We start from the raw sequence: 20561 nt of genomic DNA on the forward strand, positions 1-20561 counted from the left end.
TCTTCTTCTTCTTCTTCTTCTTCTTCTTCTTCTTCTTCTTCTTCTTCTTCTTCTTCTTCTTCTTCTTCTTCTTCTTCTTCTTCTTCTTCTTCTTCTTTTCTTCCTTCTTCTTCTTTTTCTTCTTTTCTCTTTCTCCTCCTCCTCCTCTTCCTCTTCCTTCTTCTCCTCCTCCTCTTTTTCTTTCTGGCATCAGTATGTTAGACATTGACAATCACACCATTGAAAGAGGGGTGGGATAACTTCCCAGCTGGCTAGCCCTAAACATAACCACTGTAAAACTGAATTTCCAGACTCCAGATCGTCTTCTTCCTTTGCTACTTTGCTTATAAAGACTGGACAATGAGAAACGACGTGGGATCATGTAAAAAACCCACCTAGCTTGGCCTAAGTTAAAATCTTTGTCTTTAACTCTTCACATGACTTTGGCCATATCTTCTACTTAACTGCTCTAAACCTTGATTTTCTCATCTGTAGTGTGGGAACAATAGCAACATCAGTGACTTAAGAGCACCGGGAATAGGAACATCCAATGAATCTTCCATGTAAAGCACTTTGTGTTTCACATAATAATGTGAAATAATTATTCAGCAAACACAGGCAATTTCATTAGTCAGTGTTTGTAACTCTGGCTAGAGGGTGCATGATGGCTATTCTTGGTTGTCAAATTGATTATATCTGGAATTAACTAAAATCCAAATGACTGGGCACACCTGTGAGGGATTTTTTTTTCTTAATTAAACCATTTGAAGTGGGAAGATCCACTGCTAATCCCCATCTTTATGGTGGGAAATCCACCTTTCTTCTGGCCCACACCTCCTGCTGGCAGTTTATAGGAAGGACCTGGAGGAAAGAAGTTTGCTTTCTCTCTGCCTGCTTGCTCTCACTCTCGCCAGCAAATCCATTCCTTCACTGGCAGTAGCCTGCTTCTTCAGAATTCCGGAATATTCTGAAGACCAACAGAGATATCCAACCTTGTGGATTGAACAACAACTGGATTCTTGGACCTTCTGGTTATAGACAGTTGTTGTTGGACTAGATAGACCACAACCTATAAGTCACTCTAATAAATCCCCTATCTATCTATCTATCTATCTATCTATCTATCTATCTTTCTATCTTAATCTATCTATTCATTCTGTAAGTTCTGTTCCTCTAGAGAGCCCTGACTAATTTAGGCTATAAAAATTCATTGGGTACAACTAATTATAATCTATCAGTCCTGTGATGACTGTAGATATTCAATAAAGGTATTATTTGACACACAGTTATCTGAGCTACGACACAGTGAAATAGTGAAATATGCTAATATGTTCCAGGATGCTTAATTAAAATGCATAATTTATTACACTGGTATTTTTACATTTAAAAACATTATGCAAAACAAAACAACATAGTCCTCACTCTCTTAAATTGACATAATGCAAATTATATATTCAGCATAGAAAGTGATATGCAAATAAAAATCAACATATTTGCAGATTCACAATCATATATCATTTATTTTGCACTTATTATCTATCCACAGGCAAACCAAAAGAAGATACTTCTTGATTAAACACAGTTCGTATCTTTATGGCATAAAAGGACAATATGTAATCTCTCTTACAGGTAGATATGGGAAAAGACTTTCTATTCTTTTACATTTTTGTGTGTGGGAGAAAGAGAGAAAGAGAGAGAGAGAGAGAGAGAGAGAGAGAGAGAGAGAGAGAGAGAGAACACTAAAGCACTGCACATGGAAGCCGGATGACAATTTGTGGAAGTTCTCCCTTCCACCATGTGTGTCCTGGAGATGGAACTCAGGTCATCAGTCTTGGTAGCAAATGCCTTTACCCGCTGAGTCATCTTACTGTCCCTGCCATAACATTTTTGAACCAGGCTAACTCATAGCACCATGAAGTTACTGACCTGATATATTGATTCACTTCATGTGACTAAAGGTTATCCATTTGAAAGCTCATACATGGGTGGGGACTTCAGATGAACTTAATTGCCCGTGTTCACAGTTTTGTTTTTCTTTGACATGCCATGGCCTTTCTCAGAGTTAGCTCAGACAGCAGTTAAAGGACCAGTTTAGCATTGTCCCGTGGTGGAGCTCACTCAGTGTTTTGAAGTCTACTTCTCTCTAGACTTCCCTTACTTTGCTGGTTCCCATGGGCACTCTGAAATCAGTGGACTCCTCTGAATTGCGAGTCTTTGCATTTTCCAGATGGACATGTTCAGTGAGGGTGCTCCAGAGTCTCCTTGGATAGCTGTTGAGATGCCAAGTCCTGCCCAAGTACAGGCCTATGGCTATGGCTTGGATATGAAATGTCTGCTGAGGCTCATGCTTTGAAAGCTTAGGATAACTTAAATTCTTCACTGAGACCAATAAGGCCTGGCTGGCTTGACTGCCCTACTCGAACCACCTGACTCCCCTGGATGCCATGGCCACACAGAATCCCTTTACAGCCTTGGAGGGCTTGACTATTTTAGACCCAGACCTTGGCTCACGCTAAAGCTCCAGCTAGTGGCTGCCTCATCTTTACAACACTTCTGAGTCCTTGGCAAATATCTTCCAGGCTTTTACACAGCCGTTCCAGAACACCCTCATCTGCAGTGACTCTGCTAACCTAGTTCCATTGTTGGGTCCACTCTCCCCAGACTTATCTGTATTTACTTTCAAAAGTACATTTACTTTAAAAGTATTTACTTATTGTCTATGTGTGTCTGGTTGTATGTAAGTTCACCACATGTGTAGGACCCTGTGGAAGTCAGTAGAAGGCTTTAGATGTCTTAGCACTGGAGTTACAGATGGCATGAACAGCCATGTGGGTGCTGGGAACTGAACCCAGGCCCTCTACAAGGGCAGTTAGTGCTCTTAACCACGGAGTTATCTCTCCAGCCCTCCTGATATGCATTTACCTTGATAGTAGAACTTAGAGCATCTGACCACAGTACTTTCTTCTTCCTTGAAGGCATAGCCCATGTTTTTCTGCTCTTAGCATCTCAAAGAACACAATCGTGCTCCTGAGTAAATGAATGTACCCTTGAGCTATGCAGCAGAGAGTTCAAATGTATTTGTAAAGTAAGTTCTCAGCCTTGGACCTGGCGACACACTGCTCTTTGGATGTTGCAGATATGTCGTGAGATTTGTCTGATGATCATAGGCAGGGGCTGGTGAGCTGGATTAGTGGTTATGAACACTCACTGCTCTTCCAGAGGACCTCAGTTGAATTCCTAGAACCTACATCAGGTGATTCAAACTGCCTGTATCTACAGCTCTAGTGGGTTTGATGCCCTCTTCTGGACCCTAAAGGCGCATGTGGACACACAGAGAGAGAGACAGAGAGAGAGAGAGAGAGACAGAGAGAGAGAGAGAGAGAGAGAGAGAGAGAGAGAGAGAGAGAGGAAGGAAGAGGGGGAGGAGGAGGAAGGATGGAAGAGAGAGAAAGAGAACAAAATACAAAGAAAATGAAGACCACAGACAAACTGAATTAGCTGTAGCTTCCCATATGTGAACAGGCTCTCCCCAGCTTTACTAAACAATGTTTAAAAGCAGAAGAAGTCCATAAAATCTGCCCCTTCCCTGATGCCAAGCTGTAGAGATAACAAAAAGCAGGACAGAAGCAATGAAACTAGTGTCTTTGTTGTTTCAGCCTCAGAGAGAATGTGGGTAAGTGAACAAACCGTACGCCAAACTGAAGGATCCTTCCTGAACGTGTTCTTACTTAATTGGTTGATTTAATTTCCTAGCAAATGGACACTGAACATATCCTCGAGAACACTCATCTGCTACAAACCCCTTCTCTTAGCTAAACCTCATTTGCTTAAATTAATTTCCCACCGTTTCTTCTCTTAACGGCACCGAGTGTAATGTGGGCACTTCAAACTTACTCTTCCTAAGTACAAAACCACTACCAACCAGAGCCGTTTATGAATTAGCAGTAGCGCTCACAGATTGCTGATGTAAATGAGAAATGGAGGAGCCACGTTGGGATAATAGATTGGCAGTTTCTTCAAACTGAAATATAGAATACGCATTATTGTTTTCATTCTCAGGAATCTGCTAAATAGAAATGAAAATGGGAGTCCACAAAGATGTGTTGGCCAATGCCCGTAGTGGCTGGATTCATCATGGCCCCCAAAGTAGGAACACTCAAATCTCCATCTACTGAGATGAAATGGAGTCTATCCACACAGACACTCACTCACATGTTCACATTCCTACCAATGCTCTCTCTCACATACATACACATACTTAAATACACAAGAGATGTGTTGTGTTTTAATGTATGTGGATGTATGTGAATCTCTTAGAAAACAAGGCATGCTAAATGAAAGAAGCTAGGCCCAGATGGGTACACACAGTGCTATTAGAGTTATATAAAATTCCCCAAAGGACAAATGTCAAGACAGAGAAAGCAAATCAGTGGCTGCTTGGACTTGGAAGGGGGTGAAAATAAGACAGAAGCTAGAAGTGACTGCAAATAGGCATGGGGAGTTCTGGGGTTAAAGATCATGTCTGAAACTAGGCTGTGGTTCACTTGGCTCTACAAACTTACAGCTTGTTGTTGCCTGGTGCCCTCACGATAGGCAAATGTGATGCTGGGAAAATCATGCATCAGTCAAGCTGTAGAGTATGGTTGAAATTGCCACCTGGTAATTTCATAGTCTCATTTCAGTGATATTTTAATTTTATGAATCCTTCTCAGGTAATGTAAAAGAAAGGTCTTTAATCACAGATTCCACAATTTAAGTTGGCTTCTTCTTGGAGCCCCAAGGGCCTTCACCTTTATACCGGTGGAGGCAGATTCAGAATGTAAAAAACCTTCCTTTCCTTCAGACTAATTAAGGAAGCTCTGACATCAGCTTCATTTTCAGCACACCTGATGGAGGCCACGATACCAATTAAACTCTTGAATGATTAGAGATGCAAACTGCCAGAAGCCTCAGCCACAGGCCTGGTTGCCAGCACCAGAATCACGAGGCAGCAAGGACGTCTTCTCAAAGAACAAGAAGCTCTCAAGTTCACCTGAGTCGAAGGAGAAAGGCATGCCCGCTCGGATGGCCCAGAACTCACTTTTCACGTCGGACAAAATTTCTGTGATAGGGCAGCATCTTCCTGGGTTAAGAAGTTCTGGTACAAGGTAGGCTGACTCTGCTTTGTGTGAAAAGAGAACCAAGTTTGACTTCTGAATCTAGGGTGATTTAGTTTAATTTCCTTGCCTATGCTAACAGGATGAGTCTCCGCCTCGTTGAGAGGCTGAGTGAATGAGATCTCGTAGATGTCAGTGTGTTTTGTATACAGAAGATATTTAACGAATGGGATCTATTCAGAGGATGGCTTAAGTCTTGACCCCTCCCCACATAGGTATTGCCTGATTTCCTGCCATTCCCTCAATTCAGCAAATACTCTATGAACACCTGCATAAAACGACAAAGCTATGCCATAGCAGAGCAGCTGAGCAATAACTGCCAACAAAAAATAATTGAATTTTATATGATGTTACAGTCACGTGTCCCGTGGAAAACATACCAAGTAAGAAAGGAGGCCTCTGGGGTTGTGGGGGAGAGGGTGGGATGCTGACAGGGTGCAGAGGAAAGGACTTCTGAGCAGTAAATGAAAGAAAAGCCGTCTAGCAGATGCCTGAGGCACAGCTTAGGAAACGGGATCTTCTAGAATGTGCCACACAGTTTCAAGGAACACTAGGGAGGTGGCAATCAGCCCAGACCCCAGTGGAGCAGTCAGTGGAGCAGGGAGAAATGAACGGTAGCCCTGTTGCCATCGCCTGCCTGTTACACCGTGCTGGCCCAGCCATTTCATGTTTCTTTATAAACTCCAAAATGGGCCTTGAATCTCTGTTTCAAAAGATAGCTGTCCCCAAGGCTGGAAATATCTACCAGTCCCAGGTGACTCTGAGGTTGGACTTTGTTTCTCTCTTCTGATGGATGTGTTGCCCAATTATTGCTGGTGAATCAGCAAGATTGCCCAGGGCAGCTATGAGGTGGGACTGACCGAAACAGAAGAGCAACTCCAGGGTGTAGTGAAGCTACAGGCAAGAGAACAATTCACTTATTCCGGGATCAAGAACTGCTGAGGAATGGATAAATTAATATAGTTATCTGCTTTGCCATTGAAGAGAGCAGCGTGGAGTGTGGAAAGAAGTTTTCGGCAGTGGGATGACGGGCTTTGTACATGAAAGAAGGCACGCACACGCACACCGCTGTCATAACTGGGGTAGAGCTTTTCTCAGACTCGTCACACACCGAAGGTGACTCGGATACTTGGGGGTCATTTGTCAGACATTTCTAGTGAACTGTGAATTGGAGATTCAAAATGCAAAGGGGAACATAGCAGACCCCTCCGTGTTCGTCTTCTCGAACTGATATCTCAGCCTGGACAGATATAAGAGGGTCAATGCAAAGAAAACTGAATCAGAAGATCTTGGCTCCATCTCTGGCCCTTCAAGATTGAGCTGTGCGACTTGGGCCCCCAATTAAACTCTGACCTCTATTCTCCTCACCTCACCTAATGGCAATAAAGTCTCTACTTTGTCTGATCCCCAACTGTCAGAGGTCAACTGTAAAGGTCATTTGGTAAACTGGAACTATCTACTCAAAACGAGCTCAGGGGTCCATGTTGGAAACAGGCTGATGAAAACCTGGGGGATGATCAAGTATTTGATAGAAAAAAACAACCAACAACAACAAAGAGAGTTTGGGCACCTCTCCAGATTAAATGTGTTAATTTATGTGCATTAGTTAGGTTCGTTTGCTGGGCAATCAGATGGGACCCCCTGACGGATATGCCATCCCGACAGCCAAGAAACACATGGCTCAGTAACTGTGATCCTTTCTGACAGGATTATGAGAGGCAGAGGTCTGGGGGACAGTTTCAAGGATACCTGCTCACAAAACCCATCAGAGATCTAGAAGCAGAGTATGTGGACTGTTGGGTTTCTTCTCAAGCCTTCTCTCCATTGCCTGGGTCTGCGATCCAGGTACACTAGGAATAAACTGTCCTCAGTGAATGGGGCCTGGTGGTGATGTCCCACTTCCCTTCCAACTTAGAAGCCATCTGGGCTAACCGAAAGTGAGAAGGAACAGAAAGTAGCCAGCTTTCTCCTGGAGAAAAACACCTCTCGGAGTCAGGTGAAGAGGAGGTTCTCTGGGAAAGAGGGTTACTGAGGAGAAAGGCAGCCAGATGTTGTATTAGATGATGTGTGCATGGCTGGAGCATAAACCAGGGATGGGCTAAGAATCACTGGATTTTAAGAGTCATTGGACTTGCTGGACATGGTGGCTTCTGCCTGTAGCCCTGGCACTTGGGAGACTCAAGTAGGAAGAGTGCCTGAGTTCACGTCCAGCCTGGGCTACATAGGTCATTCTGACCATCCTGAGCTACAAATTGAGACCCTCTCTGAACTGTGAAACTTGGTGATGGACTCGATGCACGCAAAACTTCCCATCGCTCACTGTGAACTGTGAGCTTCTCCTAGTGATCACCAAGGGTTTGAACCTTTTGCCCCTCCAGGGCTTACCCAGTGCCTGGCACTCCATGGTCTCTCAGTACAGATGCTACAATGCAATGACTGCCTAGCTCTGTCTACACAGCCAGGTGGTCGGTGACAAATAGCCAGCGTTATGATGAAGATGTTCCTTTGGCCCAGGATTTCTCTTATTTGGTATACATTCATCATGGAAGTATTCATAGCACAAAACCAGGATGTAAACACGCTAGGATATCTTACTGTAAGATTGAAGAAACAGGACTTTTGGGTGGTTTGGGCGATATCGGGAGCAACTTCCAGGTCTTGAGATCCTGATGCTTGCAAATTTCTTGTAGTGGTGAATGATGTAAGTTTGGAGACTACTTAGAAATGTTCGGTTCATTGTATGACTCTGCCTGTGAAGACTGCTTGGGATGTGACACCAAGGGGCTGTGCTAGGGCAGCTGAACTACACCGTGTTTCCTGTCAGATCTCTGAATTTCTTACGTTGTTTTTTCACGATTTCTTTAACAGCAGCACAACTCTTTGTTCATTGTATAAAGCATTAATTTTTAAAACTTTTTATTCATTCTTGTAATTTTCATTTTCTACCCACTAACATCTTATACTTTTCCTGTACTATTTAAAGCCAGGTAGTAGGTATTGCTAAATAGAAAATGATTATCGGGGAGACTTTATATGGACTTCACATTTACTATCTTCTAGAATATTTTCACTCAAAAATATCCTGTGCTAATTATAATTAATGTTGTCAGGGAGCCTCATATAAAATGCCTCCAATCCTTGGGACCTGGAGAGACAGTCCAGTAGATAAGACTGCTGACCGCTCTTTACAGAGGCTCTGGGCTCAGTTTCCAGTCAGCTCGCAGTCACTTGAAACTCCAGTTTCCAGGGTTCTGCTGCCCTCTGACCTCCTTGGGCACTGTGTCCACGTGATATATGTAAATCCATATGTATACAAACACACACATAATACATTAATTAATAAAAAGTCTTTCCAGTCCTTTTCAATTTGTCCCAATCATGAAATGATCACAATCTCTTGCATCTTTTGAAATGGCGAGAAACAGTACTGCCGTCATCCTTGCTGCAGCTTTCCCCTCAAGTAATAGATACAAATGGAAAAAGTATTCATTTTGGTGGAAATCGCTGAAAGGAATTCACGCTATTCCTAGTTTCACACTTTTGGAGAAGAAAGGGGTTTGTTTTGGCTGGTAGTTTCAGGAGAGGGGAAGACGTGATGAAAGGCAGAGAGCCTGGTGGTGGCAGCAGAAAGATGGGTGATCATACCTTATCCCCACACAGGAAGCAGAAAGAGGACAGGAAGGGAGGCAGGCTATACAATTTCAAAGCCAGCTTCAAGTGGCATAATTCCTTCAGGCAGGCTCCACCTCTTAAAGGTTCCATAACCTTCCCCAGCAGCAGAACCCGCTGAGAACCAAGTGTTCAAACACAGGACCCTATTGGGGGACATTTCTCATCCAAAGCACCACACATTAATCTCTACACTAGAGTCAGCTGCATCTGAACCAAATACCAACACCGAGAACTTTCTAGCTACCTGAAAATATTAAGTTTATTTCTCATACATTACTTTTACATACACTTACATTTAAAGGATTTCATTTTGATTAAAATATTGTTACATCGCTTTCCCTTCCCTTTCCTCCCTCCAGTTCCTCCCATGCCCCCTCCCTTCAACCCTTCTCATCTCCCCCATTCTCAAATTGATTATCTCTTTTCCCTTGATTACCATTGTTACATATATACGCACAAATATAAGTACAACCTGCTGAGTCTATATGTTTGTGTGTACACAGTTTCAGGGTTGACTATTTTGTGCTGGATAACCAATCGGGGGCTCTTTTCTGGGAGAGGCTCATTCTTCTCCCAGCCGTCATTTGCTGCCTGTCGTTCTTTGTCTAGGTGTGAGACCCTCACGAGATTTCCCCCTTCTGTGCTGTATGTCTGTTGATATCGTCATTGTTCAGGTCTTGTTTAGGTAGCCACTTCTGAGAGATGCAATCTTGTAGCAGACTTCCTGGTAGTCTGGTTTTTGCAATCTTTCCATCCCCCCCCCCTTTCCTTGATGTTCCCTGAGCCATAGATGGAAGAGCAATGCATGCTCCGGGAACTGGGCTGCCCACAGTTCATTGGTGTTTGCAAATCCAGCTGTAGTGCATGTATTAAGTCTACACTTGCTACATAGGAAAATAAAGGGAAAGATATTTGTGACAACGGGCACATTCTGATGGGACCGGATATGTCTTGCAGAGTCCTTCTTTGCCACCTGGATGTCCCCGCTTCCTTCAGAAGAATATGGGTAGGAAGAACTAGCAGATCTCCAAAAGGTAAATGCCACTGCATCAAGCATTAGCAATCTTTTAAATTAAACATGAATTTAGCAGGATTGCTAAGTGTCATAGTCATACAACTCATTAAACCACGCTTAAATGAGAAGCAAATGATGACCTTATTCATTTTAAAAATAAATGAACAAGCGCTATCACGTAGAATTGCGGCACCCATCCCTCTTTTCTATTGAATAAACATCCTAAAGGTAGGCGAGGCAGCAGCCACACAGAATGGGTTTCAAACTGACCTTTGTCTGCTCTTTCGGGCTGCTGGGGATGAGTTGAAGGGCAACTCCTTCTCTTTGGCTAGGATGAGGAGACCCAGTGTAGAGGAGATGAACCTGCAGATTTGAATGACTAGTTACAGGGCAAGGGAAGCCTGGGGCAGAACCTCTCAGGCGTAAGACTGCTCAAATAAATAAAAGAAATGAAATGCAAAACATACCATATTGGTGACGCCCCAAAAGACTGTTGCCTCCTGGAAATGCAAATTTGGTCATTCTGTTTTGATCTAGCAACTTTGCTTAGGGAGAGGTTATAGGAGAAGGTTCTAGAAAAGTGTTCAGAGAAACAATCCTAGTAGTTTCCCAGGTGGCTCATGAAGCATGTAACAGAAAAATAAAGATGTAAGTATCGTTCCTGCGGGAGACTGACTCAGGATTCCTACGGGTCAGGGTGCTGGTTACTGAGGGCTAAAAGCTACAGTGTGGACCAATTCTAGAAGACCAGATGCACCAAGGGAAAATCATGAGAGCAGGAAGGCATTTGAAACACAGACAACAGCATATTCAAAGGCATAGGGCATGAAATAACTCCCATATAATCCTCCATGGGGAATCTTTTCTGAGCGGACCCTTTCTTCATACTGCCATTGTGTTTGGTGAGCTCACACATTCTGTCATTGCAACACCTGTAGTGTAGGAGGGGTCCCCCAAGGTGGCAGGTGGGTCTTGGGGTAGCCCCAGAACACATCTACCACTCGAGCGAAGACTCCAGATGCTTCTGGCACACAATGGGAGGCAAATGCACTAAACGTTTCCACGGTTTCTCTGAGCCTCGCAGCGCTTGTTCTCTGTGCTTACATAACCTCTGAGCACTGTTTTATGAAACACGGTGCTCAGAGAGCTCCTTGCCTGCGAGAGAAGTCCCAACATGGAGGGAAACCAAATGGCAAAATAAGGAAAATTCCTTGCATTTCCCCATGGTTTATCCCCAAGTCAACCCACACAGCTGAAGCTCCTCTTAACTCCCTGCGGCTTCGGGCTTTGGAGATGTTACATTTTTGAGAAATATATGTTAGGTGTACCCCCTTTATATCCTGTATGTCAGGTGTACCCCCTTTATATCCTGTATGTCTGGTGTAACCCCTTTACACTCTGTATGTCAGGTGCACCTCCCCTTTATACTTTGTATGTCAGGTGTACCCCCCTTCTACCCTGTATGTCAAGTGTCAGCGTTTAGAAGCCTCCTCTGCTTCAGGTTCTTAAACTTATGATGCTGTCCATGTAAGCAAATGAGAAGGACCGTTCTGTCTTTCCTGTGGAACGCAGAATATGAAGAATTCAGGGTATTTGTGTGGGAAGGGAGCCTTCACATTGCTCTCTCCCACCAACTATGTGATCGGAGACAAGCTTCAGAAGTCCCGGAAACACCAAGGTGGCTTCTTTTAGTCGCTTTAAGACGTATCCATGCTTTCTTTGTTGCTGCGGCTTCTAGACTGTTGCCAGTCATAATAGGTGGGTGTTATTCTTGTCACTGCTCTGATTCTGTTTTGCAGCTGGGGCTAGAATTGGGAAAGCCAACTTTGTTCATGCCCTGTCTCAGAGTTCAGCGTGGTTCGCGCCTTTCGGCTCCACCAGCTTCTTCTACCCTGCTCCAGAAATCAACGGTCTTCATTGATCCTTTGATTTTCTTGGTGCATTTCTTGAAAGTTTTTATCTCCGGACCTCTATCTTGGTTTCTCTTTCCCCGAGAAGAACCCATATCTGACTCTGTACTCCTCCCAGGAAATGTGTCTTTCTCGGGACTACGAGGAGAGCATAGCTTCCTTGGCCTCCCTTGACAATGGGGCTTCCTTGCAAAGGCCGGATGAACACTGGGGCTTCCTGCTTCCTCTTGGGTCCTCTAAGGGTTGGTTTCTGCTCTCCTGCGCCACCTGCTGTAAGCAGCACCACAGGCCGACTTCCCAGTCTCCAGCCTGTAGCGGAAGCCAGAGCCAAGCCCTTAGCCCCTGCAGATGTTGCTTAGGCTGCCAGGTTTCTGTCCAGACCTTATCTGTGTTGCCTCGGCTGGCTCCTAGCTCAGAATTCCAGTGTCCCCAAATGACTTGCCTGCAGTCACGCAGGCCCTGGGCTCACTGGCCAGAAGGAAGGGCTCTGCCAGTTTGAGGGCCGCTGAGGTGTAGATCTTGCTGGCCCTTCTGAATGTGTGGTCAGCGAAGACTGTCTCCTTAGCCGTGAAAACACACACATTTCTTTTGAAATGGAAGCAGAAATATGGCATTTGTCCTTCGCGGCCTTCCATCATGTCTTCAACTTATCCCAAATGAGCCCCCCACCCCCATCCCAAGTTCTCCCAAGTTTGGTTTTTGGTTCATTGTTTTGTTTAGGACTTGGGACTTTCCTGTGTGCTCTCCAATGAGTTAGTGATTTTAGCTAAGGGACCATAGAGAGAACGTCTGTTTTTGTTGCCTTCCAATGGTTCCCTGTTGCAGATTGACCACCTCTTGACAGCAGGTTCCTACACATTTGTCCTTTACACATGTTCTTACATGTATGTGTGCAGCCTGACATGTTGGAGGCCCATCTCAAAAGTTTACAGCAATATGGAGAGTCTGGTTGATCAACATCCTTTCTGTATCATTTTCTTGAGGCAAGTCTCACTCTGTAGCCTAGGCTGATCTCCAACTCACGATCCTCTCTCCTCAGCCTGTAGAGCGCAGAGATTACTGGTGTGCACCACTATGTCTGTTTCAAAACCCACCTCAAAACTCTTTCCCTATTTATTCATCAAAAGGAAAAGCCGGCCTTGAGATCTTGAAAACTCAATCCTGGTTTAATTCCTCAAATAAAGCTGACTTTGTAGGAAGGGTGACTTCTGCTGTTAGTCTGATAAGAGTGAAACACGTGGCCAGCAATTGTTTCTCAAAATTAGAAGGGGAAAAAAAACCCAGAAATATATGCATATGGCTGATAATTGAGATAAACACAAGTCAGAACTTCCTGAGAGCAAAGGTTACATGATAGTCATGAGAAACAGGAGAGTCTATGCCAACAACTCCCGTCAAAGAGGGCATGCGCTCATTCTGCTCAGTCAGCTCTTTACTCTTGCCCTCTGGTAGCACTGGGAGATGTCGCTGTTAAGTATAGCATTTGACCACTGAGAACACAGAGACAAATAAATGGACAGTCTCAGCATAGTTTTCTGATGGCTGAAAGAGGGCATGCCCTAGATGCTGCGGGAGATCCCTAATTCAGGCTGTCCCGCTAGGGAGGGTGATGTTCTTATGAGCACACACAGCCAGCGAATTGCAAATACCTTCAGATCCTGGGAAGGCCTTTCAGTTCTTTTCTAGAAGGAGATGTTGACTCATAAACAATGTCCTACCACTCCTACCACCTTGATGGCTCCAAGAGGCTCAGTTTTCTGCTTCGCTGTTGGCTTATGACATTGACACAATAGCTCATTGTGTATTAGAAGGAAACAGGCAAGACGGGGAATCCTCCTTTTCTCTGCATCTGAGGGATGTGGTCCTTGAAGCAGCCTTGGTGCTTCAGATGTTGTACAGCTGGGGACCTAGACCAGGAATTCTCTGTGCAAGCTGAGGCATGGAGAGGAAAGAGAGGCTCAAGACTCAGAAGAAATATATGGTAGCCAATCAGAGTTCTAACAGATCACCTAATAGGTAGGAAGGGCGAGGCTAAAATGTGTGGAGCCACCTGTCATCTTGGGGCATAATTCACATCTGTGCTCTGGCCTGTATCTGACCAGGCTGGGAACCTCTGGGAGGTGTGTTTTGCAGAAAAGGGCACTTTGAAGACTGGGTAGCATGGCCGTGGTGGCTCAGACAGTAAAATGTTTGTCTTGCTTCCTGAGATCCATGTAAAAATGTTGGTCATGGTAAAGGATGCTTTTCATCCCAACTCCAGGGAGGCAGGGACAGGAGGATCCCCAAAGTTCACTGGCCAGTTTAGCCTAATGAAAGATTCTGTCTCAAAGGGAGTAGACTAAATTCCCAAAGATGACTTCCGAGGCTATACTTTGGTCATTATCTACATGGCATCTTCATGTGCATGCGCATCCTTACACAGACAGATGAACACACACATATATACACATGTGCGCACACACACACTCTCTCACACACACGCATTTTAAAAAGAGACACTTAGAAATAGTAGACTGGTTAGAATTGGCCTGTTTCAACTGAATACCCTGCCAACTGGATTGGCATTAGAAGGGTGGTTCTTTCTGCCTCCTCGGGGGAGTTATTCAATCTACACTATGGCAGCTGGTGTCCTTATTGCCCTGGATCCATGGTCAAAAAAAAAAAAAAATACCAGGGAGAAACAAAAATTGTGGAGTGGCTACAGACCCAAGCCCTCCAGGCCCACTTGCCCAGGATGGGGCCCAGAGGGTTGGTGCCAGGCGCTGTGTGGCTTCTCCACCCCTTCCCACGCCCCTCAGAGCATCTGCTGGCTTTCAGAACTGCAGCCACCCTGAATGGGTCTTTGTGTGTGCCCCAGGAGCTGGCTCAGAGAAGCCCTGTTGAAATGCTTTAGCGATGTCTCCTCAGGACCAGGCGTAACCCGGCATGGTGCCCATCTTGTGAGCATGGGCCTTTCTGGTGCTGTTTGGATGAACGGGAGACGTATTCTGCACTCCTGTGAGGGGTATCATGGACAGTATCACAGGATAACAACTCAGTATCATTCCATTCAGTGTTCTCAGTCTTGCTCTGAGACACAACATTTCACAGTTTCCACTCTATGGGTCGAAAACCCAAGGTTTAGAGGTGGTAATCTCTCTGCAGCCAGGGAATTCTGAGCAGGAGCATACAAACAGGATGAATTGTATATGCGTCTCTCTCCCAGTTGAGGTTTCAAGGTGTCTCTTGCAAGACACGGAGACCTTCAGGCCACTTGTAGGTCCAGAGATTCATGACTGAGAGATCTCTGTACTCTGGGGAGCCAAGGGAAGCAGAAGCTGAGTGTGTGAAAATGCAGTCAAGCTTCAACACACTTAGATCCCATCCCGCTTATTCCTCTTGTGTTTGTCGTGTTGCAAACAACATTTTACTTTATGTGATGGAAGGAAATACAGATATAGGGAAAAAATATTGTGGACAACTTCATCTTTAGACCTTGGCTAAAGAATCTTATTCCCACATCCAAGAAACCAGGAAACAAAAGGCGAGAGCACAAGGTTCTTTCCTTATTCCCAATGGTGGCCACAGCCCTCTCACTGACTACACAATTTATTGTCCTCTCTTGCCACTCAGGCAGTGAAGGTCCCTTTACTGGGCTGTCCTTGGCTAGGCAGGGATATTGCTTTTGTTTATTTTTCTTCTTAGTAGATAAAAGTGGTAGTGATGGTGACATCAACTTTTCCCTGCCTGTCTTCTCTTGTGTGTGACAGGCCCAAAGCTGGAGCGTACAAAGCTCCAAGCATGACCTTTTAGAAGGACAAAATGGTTAACTATGGCTTAGCCATCCGACCGGCTGGGAAAGCCTGCATCTGTTTGCAAAGAGATTTTGAAAAACTCACGGGAAACAAAGGCAGCATCAGAAATGAAAGTGAACACAGACGTTCCTAGCTCTGTGCTTTGGTGCTGTCTGCTGTCTACAGTTCTTTGCCTTTCCTCTCACTCTTCACCTTTCTCTTCCCTTCTCTTTCTTGCCCTTTTCTGGTCTTTCTTTGAGACACAGTCCTTTTATGTTGCTGATGCTTGTCTTGACCTCTTGGGTTCAGTGTCTTCCTCCCCTAGTAGTTTGGACAATAGATACAAGCCTCCACACCCAGCTCTTGTCTTTTCCTTAGAAGAAAATTGACCTCTTCACCTCCTCGACTACTGGCCATATAGCCATATTTTCTGGAAGCAGATGAATGGCATGGCCTCTCAGAGGGATATTCAGCTTTAAAAAATGAAGATGAAGTTGGTGGTACTTTGTGTGTTAAGCAAGTGCTTTATTCCTGAGCTACAATTTCAGTTGTGGGAGGCCTTTAACATCCATCTTTAACACACAATGAAAAAGAAACTCAGTAGAATTGAATCCCTAGTGGCATGTGGTTTAATGCGCTGGACCCTTCAATGTGAAGAATCAACTTGCATCCATAGCTATGACGTCTCATGAAAAGCCAAAAATAGCAGTGTTGATGTGCTGGTAAGAGGATCATCCTGTGTATCATTCTCCAGGGTGCTCCTGTGAGTCCATAGTTCTCTCTGATCTCTAAGAGTCTTTACCTAAGAATATCTGTCCATTATACCACTGTTGTTCTATGAAGTAGAAATGCAATGTGACTGTCATCGTAGATGATAAACACATATTTTTGTGTAACTGAAACGTAAGCCCAGCAGAGAAACATCAAGCAGAATCAAGGTTGTGATGACTAGTCTGTAGATGACTCGAATCCTGAGGGTGGAGGAGGCTGAGCAATCAGAATGAATAAGACATACCCGTTAGACTGCCTTTCAATAAAGATGAATTTCCGAGAAAGTAGACCTCTCTATTAAAAACAAACAATAAGCCTGAGAGATTAAGGGAAAATTCATGACAGATAATAGAAAAGTTTGTCTGTTTGGTGTATGTGTGTGCATGACGATGAGAATATATAGGAAGCAAACCCATGAGGTTAAGATGAGTGGGACTTACCTCTGATACATGGGCTATACAGAGTTTGAGTAACTTCTTACATTTAAATATTGTATTCATAGGGCAGCATGCGAGTCATTGGAGAACCCAGCCTTTGTCAGTAGAACTGTCAATTTACTTCTTAGTGGTAGCTGGCAGGTGCTGCAGCATCACCTGTCAGAGCTGTGATGAGTCGGATTGCCTGAGGTTTTCAACGAGAGATACAATCAAAGGCAGCTATTACGAAGGCCAAACAGGAGTCATAAGTAAGCTGGATTATAGTGGATAGTGTTAGGAAACCAAACTAGGTTGTGTAACAGAAGTCCAGTGTGGGTGGAGTGGGGAGAGGGAGAGAGATGGAGGAAGACAGAGACTGGAAGGAGGAAAGGAGGGAGAAGAGGGAGGGAAGAAAGGAGAGAGGGAGAGACTGAGACAGAGAGAGAGGCTTCACCAAAGATAGCTGCACAAGGAATAAAAGAAATGGGCCAATTCAGGAAACTCGGTGGAGGAAAAGAATGAACAGAGCAACTAAAGAGCAGTGGTGGAAGGATGAATCAGGGAGGAAGTCGATGTGACACACAGTCACCGCCAGATTTCCCAAGAAAGTGATTGGGCGTCTGTGCACTGGCTCTCTGCTGTTTCCCAACAACTCTCTGCTGTTTCCTTCCAGGAAACAGGCAAGGAACACATCGCTAGGGCCTATCAGCTGCACAAACTTACCCCTAAATCTGTTGTCATGGGAGTCACATGACACTGATGGAGGCTGAATCAAAGTCAGAGATGAGGTGTAAGATGCAGGTTTATGTTCCCCCGAGGAATGAGGCCACTTCATAGATGCCATTGCCACAGCTCTACCGTTCTTTGCGCTGGTGCTGGGGAATGCCAGGCTTAAGTTTAGTGAGATTCTCTGCACAAATGTAAGAAAAAAAATCTGCAAAAAATTAGGAGTAGGACAATCTAAATGCCACGGTGATAGTCTGTCTTTTGTGCCATCCCACATGACTCTCTATGGTTTGAGTCCCATTCTCTCTTTTGTCAACATCTCTTTACTCATACATCTAAGACTCTGGTACCCAATTTCCCCAACTTTCACAGTGAAATGGAAAATGGCTGCCTATTAGTTTTCTGCCATGGCATCCAACAATGGGCCTTAGGACTCTGATAAAGACTGCTGCTCATTGGCTCTAAGATAAAAGGCTTGTTATGAAGTCATGAGCTTGATACCCTGGCCCCTCCCAATGTGCCGCTCAGATTACCTAACAGCATGTTCTTTTATGCTGACTCCAGAATCAAAAAGGGAAGAAAGAAGAGCATTGCTTTGATACATGGAGGTAAGGTGACTAAGTCCATTCTTTAGAGACCTACCCAGTCCCGAGGGAGTTTTATGCCCCGGGATGGTCTCTGGCCAAGGACCCTTGAGGTCCTCTAAAGAGGAGCAGCTCTTCAAAGTTCAATTGTATTTTTCATCAAAGACGAAATTAGCCTCCTTTCATAACCCTATTGCTTTCCCACGCCGAGGGCTACTCTTAGCTCCTGGTGCTTTTTTCCTTTCCTGGTATGAAAATGCAAATGTCTCTTGTCCATCAAGAATGAAACGTCCTCATCCTCATCGTCACACTAATTTGTAAATGTCCCTCAAAAATATGAATATACGGTAACGTCTGAATGTTAGCTGTCGTGTTTCTAGTGGGTGAAACAGTCCTGTGTTGCTGAAGGTTCTTGGCAGAACCCAGTCCCAGGGAACTCGCACCATCCACTCTCTGACGAGCATGTTGAGATCAACATGGGTCCCTAGGAGTTATTCCCTCACTTGGAAATCAGAGATGCCATGATTTCTTCAGCTTCTTGGTTGACCATGGCAGTTAGAGCTCAGAAACCCTTTGGTTTCTGTCTGAGAAAGTCTGGTTCCGATTGATGGCTCTTAGAGTCCCTGGACACCTGCAGACCACGGTGTCTATAAGACTGAGTTCAGAGATTTCTATTTAAAACATCCTGTGTTCAAATTTAAGGCTTTCAGACTTGAAGTGTTGCCCTGCAATGCTGTTGCCTTAGTTGGCCATGACTGCAGGAGCTGCAGCTGCGTGTCTATGCTACTCGTTCTGTGGTTGGAAAGACAGAAGTTGGCTTCCTGGGCAAATGCCTCGCAGGAGTGGTCAGTTCTCAGTGACCCCCACATGGACTGGATTACATGCTCTGTGAATTAGCCATAGATAATTTTTAATTCCAATCTGGCTATACTATTGTTTGGCACACTCTTACGAAGCTATCCCTCAATATCTTCCCGTAAGCAAAGCACAGTTTGCTTGCCAAAGTTAACATGGAAGGAAAGAGGCAGAGCTAAATTTACTGAGCCGCCGTGGTGTAGCAATTCATAAATCAGAAAGAATGACTTTGGAGTAATCCTGCTTGAAATTGCATCATTACTGCCCAAACAGCTCTCTGTGATTATGAAAACAAAAATTACAAAGAAATCCTCTCTATATATATCTACTCCACCCTCTTCTCAGTGCTGGAATTTGCAGGGATATAATCGCCACAGTGACCCCTAAACCAAGTGGAAGTTTGGGGGTGAGAGGGAATTGACGCTTACAATTCTGCCAACTTGAGATCCCTTGGGACTTAATCTGCAAAACTTCTCTAGCTCTTGCCCAAGACAGTCATCAAGGAAGTCACATTGGAGCCATCTTGTCCTCCCCCCTCCACTGAGTAAAACCCAATCAAACAATGTGTGAAAATACAATATGAAAATTGGTTGTGCCTTATCACCTACGGTGTGTGTGTGTGTGTGTGTGTGTGTGTGTGTGTGTGTGTGTAGAGGAAGTGCCTTTTAGGCCTGCTCCACCTTAAAAGCAAAATGTGCACTTTCTGTATGCAGCCCTAGCACGAAGGGGGCCCCATGATCTGTGCAGAGAGTGGGAAAATGTAAACAGATCTCTGGAGAAACCACTTGGCTCAGCAATTTTCTAGCTTGTTGTAATTGGCCTAGCCTAAAAGAATTCTTTGAGCTGTACCTAGGCCAAGGAAAATGCAAAGGCTTCCCTGAAACAGAGGCATTTGGGGTGGATGAGAAGAAAGGGCTCATCTGCAAACTAGACAAACAGACGAGCAAAGTGGACAGGAAGAGGGGCGGGGTGAGGGGAGCAGAGAGGGCGCACAAGGACCATTTTCTCTCGACACATCAGCAGATCTGGCCATGCCAGGCAGGGTAGGCAGATCTAGTAGAAGATCTTGGGCAGCCTGCTCCTACTTCCCCCAAAACTAAGCCATCTTCTTGTCTAGTCTGGCTCCCTATAGGCTTTGTCAGGGCCCTTTCTCTGAACATCAGAGATTGGGGTCCTCTCTGCCAGTCACAGGCTGAAAGACAACTTCCTGTGGACTGATTGTTGCTGGTGCCCAGGGAGTCTCACAAGTCTTCCAGTCTGACACTTAGCATTATTTCCTCTCCTTTTTCTTGGTTCTCTGTTAGTACTGTAAGGGTAGTAGGCCTGGTGGGTCTCATTGGGTTCCTAGTGTATACCTTGACCCTAGATCAGTACGCTGAGCAACAGCTGCCTGGGCCACTGAAAACTACGGGGCACATTATAGCTGGGTTTTGTTCTATTATTGCTGCACATTTGAGCACACAGGAGATGTCCCATCTGCACCTGATGGACTCTGTTGGTGAGATGTATTTACAGTCCTTGACTACAGGAGGGTTCCCTGAGGTGGTGTGTTTCCCTGAGAAGCAAGGAAGTCAGAGAAATGGAGAAACCCAGTCAGGAGATGGCTCTAACTTCCTTCCATCTCTCTGCTCTGGTCTTTCTTGCCTCCTTCTTTGCAATGTGAATCTGAACATCCACTTCCAGCATCTCTTGGTACCCCCAGGG

At 44.8% G+C, this 20561-nt stretch overlaps 1 long non-coding RNA gene across 2 annotated transcripts in view; it reads left to right on the top strand.

The window, feature by feature from the left end:
- LOC126487385 (uncharacterized) overlaps positions 1 to 20561 on the top strand; it is a 155529-nt gene that overhangs the window by 75703 nt on the left and 59265 nt on the right. Inside the window, exon 4 of one of the 2 annotated variants that reach the window (XR_007588354.1) lies at positions 9765 to 9841. The exons of the other annotated variant lie outside the window; for it this stretch is intronic. This is a non-coding gene — a long non-coding RNA (uncharacterized lncRNA). The remainder of the gene's footprint in view (positions 1 to 9764; positions 9842 to 20561) is intronic. 2 annotated transcript variants of the gene reach the window in all.

Source organism: Alexandromys fortis, unplaced genomic scaffold, assembly GCF_014885135.2.
Source record: "Alexandromys fortis isolate MF-2015 unplaced genomic scaffold, M_Fortis_MF-2015_v1.1 scaffold_190, whole genome shotgun sequence".
NCBI classification, from domain to species: domain Eukaryota; kingdom Metazoa; phylum Chordata; class Mammalia; order Rodentia; family Cricetidae; genus Alexandromys; species Alexandromys fortis.